We start from the raw sequence: 6,678 nt of genomic DNA, 5'->3' as shown, positions 1-6,678 counted from the left end.
CTTTTTCCCCTGAACTGAATGCTGTTTGTATCTTGGACTGGAGTAAGCTTGTCGGCCCCTTCACCTTGCTTCCCTTGCTTAAGCTGATGGAAAGAACCTGTGCTTTTCTGGTCAACCCCTTCACCTTGCTTAAGCAGATTGAAAGAACCTGTGCTTTCCCTGGCGTACCTTACACCCCCGCAGAAGCTGGATGGTTAAAAGCAGCTCCCGTTGGAGCCAGAGGCAGTTACAGCTACAGTTACAGCTACAGTTACAGCTACAGTTACAGCTACAGTTACAGTTACAGTTACAGTTACAGTCACAGCCACAGCCACAGACACAGCTGAAGCAGGAGCTGCCAGTAGCAGAGCTGACCTACGGGAGGAAGCTGAACAAAGACTTCAGGCCAGTGGGTAATCTTATTACCATAGAGGGGGAAGCATGATTTTGCTTTACGCAATCATGCTTCTCTGTAGCCTCCTGGTTACTCTTTCAAGGCGTACTTATTGGGCCTGGAAGCTTTTGATCAATATATCAAAATGGGGTTGCTGGTTCATGGGTTGGTTACTGTGGAGCCTAAATATATGTTTTGATTCTTTTGCCTTCTACTTTGAGAGTTTCTTATATCCGGCGGTTCCGAACGTTTCAGACATGTTTATGATCCTCTTTGAGATTATAAACTCTGCCCTCCTAATACATTTGGCGATGAGGATGGGATCGCTAGGTATAAGATCTCTATTTAGAAGCAGAACAATTCCAGAGGAAGAGATGAATATCCCAGGATGGGAGGATCCATTTTATTCCTCCCTAGCAAAAGAATTGGCTAAAAAAGCTGGACCCTGTGAAAACTGGGAACCAAGGCTACGGAGAGGAGATCCTAGGGATTTGGAAAAGTGTTTACGAGAAGTTGGGATTCAGTCAGGGGTATCACTATCTAGGCAAAGCTGGATAGTGTTATCAGCCTACCGGCTAGTATACGAAAGATTGAGATTAAGTGAAAGACATAGGGGCACTCCTACCCCACAGGAAGAAGGGGAATCTCAGATAGCAGGAGACCAAACTGACTCAAATGAGAACTTTTCTATTAATGTGGCTAAGAGCAACAGGAGACCAAAAAAGCCCAGAGTGCATTTCAACCCAGCCCAGAAAGAGCCTGACTGCCTGCTTCGTCCTAGCCATGGTGGCAGAGGAAGTGAGTGGGGGGAAAATGAGACAATGTTAGAGGCTGAGGCACAAAACACTACTGGGGTTCAGGATGTGCCTCACACAGAGAATAGGAGATGGTTAAATGATCAGACAAGGGCTCGACCCATACAAAGGAGGAAGACAGAAACCCGAGGTGAAGATTCAGTTACAAGGGAAATTCAGGAAGATTTCTCACCGCAAGAGGTCACAGATATTTTGAGTAGATTCAGCCAAAGAATAGGAGAACCATTGATATCTTGGATGGTAAGACTCAGTGATCAAGGGGCCAGTGGAATATCAGTAGATGGGACAGACTGCATGAGATTCATAGGTATCAGCCATGATCCTCTAGTTCAACAAGCTTTTAGGGAACATCATCAGCAAGGAGATGGTGATAGCAGGACTACTCTGTTGGCATTAGCCGCTGTGGGATGCAATAAGAGATATGCTACTGATTCTATGTGGCCCACTGAGCACAGACCCTGGTATTCACTTAGAGATTGTATCATGAGACTAAAGGAGGAGGTAATGAAGACTGCCATTATGATAGGAACTGCAGACAAATATTACAATGATCCAATGGGACTGCCTCATAGGAATTTAATAATTAGGACAGCTCCCCCTGCTTATAAACAACTAATTTTGAATTTATTACTTGGAGAAGTAGGGAGCCGTCTTACAACAGTGATAAATAAGATTTTACAGTTACATGACTTAGGTGACTGGGGAGGGGATAGATCTCCTCGAGAGAGAAGGGTGAATAACCAGCAAACTTGGCGCCAAAGGAGAGTAACAAGGAAAGAAATGTTTACTGCTTTATTGAGAGCAGGGGTAGGTTTTGAAATGATAGATGGAATTCCAACCAATGAATTATATAGAATGTACAGAGATAGAGGACTTGATAACACGAGAAATAGGGAAATAAGAACTGCTCCTGCAAGCCCACAAGCCACTCAGAGTGAAGGTGACCTTGTGTGATTAACGGATGAAAACTTGTACATTTGGGGAAAGGCTGGGAGGACAATCTTAGTCTCTATCTAGGGTGGGATCCTCTTGGCTTCCTCATTATGTTCCTTTTGAAAAGAAACATTTCCCACCTGAGTTTGGCTCTGATGTTGGATCTTTGCATAACTGAAATCTCAACCAAACTTGAGATGATTTTATTTGAAGAATTATAGTCCATACTTGTCTATTCTTTTTGTCCTTTGTTTTGGCTAACCTTGTTGCTAGTTTTGTTTCCTTCAGGCTTAAGCACCCTGCACTTTCCGGTGACTGCCTAAGCATGTAGCATTCTTGGAATTCCTGCCAGCTCGTTAAAGAAATGACCTCTGGAATGGGACTTTTTGGGGGCAGGGCCATCTCTACATCCAATTTCAGCATGAAGAAGCTATGGAAAATGAGACCTTCACCCCTCACCCCAAGATTTTGAGCCCCAATCGTTCAAGGGGGGTGGAAATGATGATAGTGTTCTGTTTACTTATTTTGTGTTATCCTTGCTGTGTTGTTTTATTGTTATGATATTATTGATCCTACGTAATGGATACAAGGATTTAGGGGTGGACATTTGAATTATTAATAATTATTTTGGGGATGATTGATTGAAAAGATTATCTTGCTGGGACCTAGGGGTGGATCACATTTGAATCGTAAACCAATATTTAGGAATGTCACCAAATGATATGTTTTGCTTTATAATGAATGATATGTTTTAGTTTCCTTTGTAATTGGATCACAATGTATGTTCTAGGATACATGGCTGATTAGATTATGTATCCTATAACAAGGGGTGGAGTGTATTGGCAACCAAAAATGGGCTCCTTAGCACTTAGTCAACAAGTGCCCTTGACTAGTTTGGCTTTTTCCCCTGAACTGAATGCTGTTTGTATGTTGGACTGGAGTAAGCTTGTCGGCCCCTTCACCTTGCTTCCCTTGCTTAAGCTGATGGAAAGAACCTGTGCTTTTCTGGTCAACCCCTTCACCTTGCTTAAGCAGATTGAAAGAACCTGTGCTTTCCCCGGCGTACCTTACACCCCCGCAGAAGCTGGTTGGTTAAAAGCAGCTCCCGTTGGAGCCAGAGGCAGTTACAGCTACAGTTACAGCTACAGTTACAGCTACAGTTACAGCTACAGTTACAGTTACAGTTACAGTTACAGTCACAGCCACAGCCACAGACACAGCTGAAGCAGGAGCTGCCAGTAGCAGAGCTGACCTACGGGAGGAAGCTGAACAAAGACTTCAGGCCAGTGGGTAATCTTATTACCATAGAGGGGGAAGCATGATTTTGCTTTACGCAATCATGCTTCTCTGTAGCCTCCTGGTTACTCTTTCAAGGCGTACTTATTGGGCCTGGAAGCTTTTGATCAATATATCAAAATGGGGTTGCTGGTTCATGGGTTGGTTACTGTGGAGCCTAAATATATGTTTTGATTCTTTTGCCTTCTACTTTGAGAGTTTCTTATATCCGGCGGTTCCGAACGTTTCAGACATGTTTATGATCCTCTTTGAGATTATAAACTCTGCCCTCCTAATACACACTCCTACATGGAAAGATGATGTGTGTAATTCATGAGACCTTTCTCAGTATTAGGGTAGTTGAAGGGACTATGTATATCTATATATCTATATATCTATACATATCTATATCTATATCTATCTATATATATATATCTACACACACACACGTGTGTGTGTATATGTATATATGAATATTTATACATACATACATACATACATATATATGTATATATAGAGAGGGCACAGGGTGAGTTTAATTTGAAGGGATGATATCTGAAAAAAGAAAATAAAATCAAGGGGTGAAGGAGGAATATATTGAGGGAGGGAGAAAGGGAGAGATAGAATGGGGTAAATTATCTCACATAAAAGTGGCAAGAAAAAGTAGTTCTATTGGAAGGGAAGAGAGGGCAGGTGAGGGAGAATGAGTGAATCTTGCTCTCATCGGCTTTGATTTGAGGAGGGAATAACATACACACTCAATTGGGTATCTTACCCCATAGGAAAGCATGGGGAAGGGGATAAAAAAGGGGAGATGATAGAAGGGAGGGCAGACAGGGGAGGAGGTAATCAAAAGCAAACACTTTTGAAAAGGGACAGGGTTAAGGGAGAAAATTGAATAAAGGGGGACAGGATAGGTTGGAGGGAAATATAGTTAGTCTTTCACAACATGATTATTGTGGAAGTGTTTTACATAATGATACGTGTGTGGCCTATGTTGAATTGCTTGCCTTAGGGAGGGTGGGTGGGAAGGGAAGAGGGGAGAGAATTTGGTACTCAAAGTTTTAAAAATCTGATGCTCAGAAAAAAGTTATTTTACCATGCAACTGGGAAATAAGACATACAGGCAATGGGGCATAGAAATCTATCTTGCCCTACAAGAAAGTAAGGGAAAAGGGAATGGGTGGAGTGGGGTGACAGAAGGGAGGGCTGACTGGGAAATGGGGCAATCAGAATATATGATATCTTGGAGTGGGGGGGAGAGTAGAAATGGGGAGTAAACTTGTAACTCAAAATCTTGTGGAAGTCAATGTTGAAAACTAAAATATTAAATAAAATATGAAAAAAGAAATATTCAAATCAACTATAAAGGACTTAGGAAGGAAGATGTTATCCAACTTCAGAGAAAGAACTGATAAATAGAAATATGTACACTATGGTTTTATATAGATTTATAAATCTGTGTCAAATGATAGCCTTCTCTAGTGTGGGGGAGGGAGGGAGTTTGGAACTCAAAATGTAACAAAATAAATAAGTTTAAAAAAGAGTTAAATCAGAAATTCAGGTCATTAATGATTTTTGGTACCTTTGTTCTTTGTATGATTCCTGACCACCTCAGAGGAGGGTTTTTAGGAAGCGTGGCCAAAGCTAGGAAGAACAGTCTCTCTCCATGAGAATAAGAACAAAGTCAGCCAGAAGGTCAATTGGATTCTCTTTTCATTTTCCTTTCTCCTTTCTTTGACATCTCAATCAGTCAATGAGCATTTATGGAGTACCTACTACGTTCTAGCTAGGTTCGGTAAGCACGTGGGATATAGAATCAAAAATATAAGTCCCTGTCCCCAAAGAACTTATATTCTAACAGAGGAGATATGCACATATATAAATATAACAAGACATACAAAACCAAATTACCATTGAATGGAAAGACACTAGCAGCTGAGGGGAGAAAGGAAAGGCCTTCTGAGGGTGATACCTAGGTCGAGTCTTAAAGGGAGCAAAAAACTCCAAGAATTAGAATGGAGGGAGATAGCCAGTACAAAACCTCAGAAACAGGATATGAAGATCCACGTGTGAGGAAGAGAAAGCTGTCCAATGTGACTGTACTGCAGAGGACATCAAGGCGTTAATTTGTAAGAAGACCAGAGAGGTAAAACAAAGGGCCAAGCTGTTGAGAGTTTTCGTACCAAACAGAAGTTTATTTGATCCCAGAGGTAACAGGGAGCCTCTGAGATTTATTGAGTAGTAGAAAGACATTATAATATCTGTGCTTTATCCAAATCACCTTGATGGCTATGAGGAGGATGGGCAGAAGAGACTTTGGGGAGAGAAACGAAATAGTTGTAGCAGTCCAGGTAAGAAGTGATGAAGATCTGAACTAGGGACCTAGTGAGTGGGGAAAAGGGATCATAGGATCACTAATTTAGAGCTGAAAGTAACCAGGGAGATCCTCTAGTTCAACTCTACTACCTTCCTTCCCTCCCTTACCATTTTATAGATGGTAAACTGAGACTCAAAGAGACTGAGACTTGCCCAAGATGGATGTATGTGAGAGCTGTTGTGAGAATAGAAACCACAATCCTTGACACCTTATTGGATTTGTTGGGTTGAGAATTTCAAGGATGACATCAAAGTCGTGAACTTCAATGATTGGAAGGTTGACGGTGCTCTAGATAGCAATGAGTAAATTCAGTTGGGAAGTGGGTTTTGGGAAAAAGATAATTAGGGGTTCTTTCGGACATGTTGAGTTTGAGATGCCTATGGGATATCCAGTTAAGATTAGACATGTTCTCTTTGGCCCCTAGGACAGAATCAGGAGCAACTAGTGGGAGTCATCCATATTTCACTTGGTGGATATCAGTCAGTGCTAGTCAATAAACATTTATTAAATGCCTACTATATGCCAGGTACTGTTTGAAGCATTAGGGATACAAAAAGAGGCAAAAGACAGTCCTTGCCCTCAAGGACCTCAAAATCTGATAGTGAAAGCATCAAACAAATAAAAATGTACAAACAAGCTATATGCAAGAGAAATAGGAAATAATTAACACTGGGGAGGTACTAGAATTAAGAAAGGTTGGGAAAGGCTTCCTGTAGAAGATGGGATTCTATTTGGGACTTAAAGGAGGCCAGGGAGGCCAGTAGGTAGGGAGGAGGAGGGAGAATATTCCAGGCATGAAGGATAGCCAGAGAGATTCCTGGAGCTGCATCTTTCTATGTAACAATCAGTCTTGTCACTGGATTGAAGAATATGTGGTGAGGAGTAAAATGTAAGAAGACTAG

Source organism: Trichosurus vulpecula, chromosome 5 (genome assembly GCF_011100635.1).
Source record: "Trichosurus vulpecula isolate mTriVul1 chromosome 5, mTriVul1.pri, whole genome shotgun sequence".
Lineage (NCBI taxonomy): Eukaryota > Metazoa > Chordata > Mammalia > Diprotodontia > Phalangeridae > Trichosurus > Trichosurus vulpecula.
The sequence above is the reverse complement of the archived record's forward strand: the minus strand, read 5'-3'. Positions refer to the sequence as shown.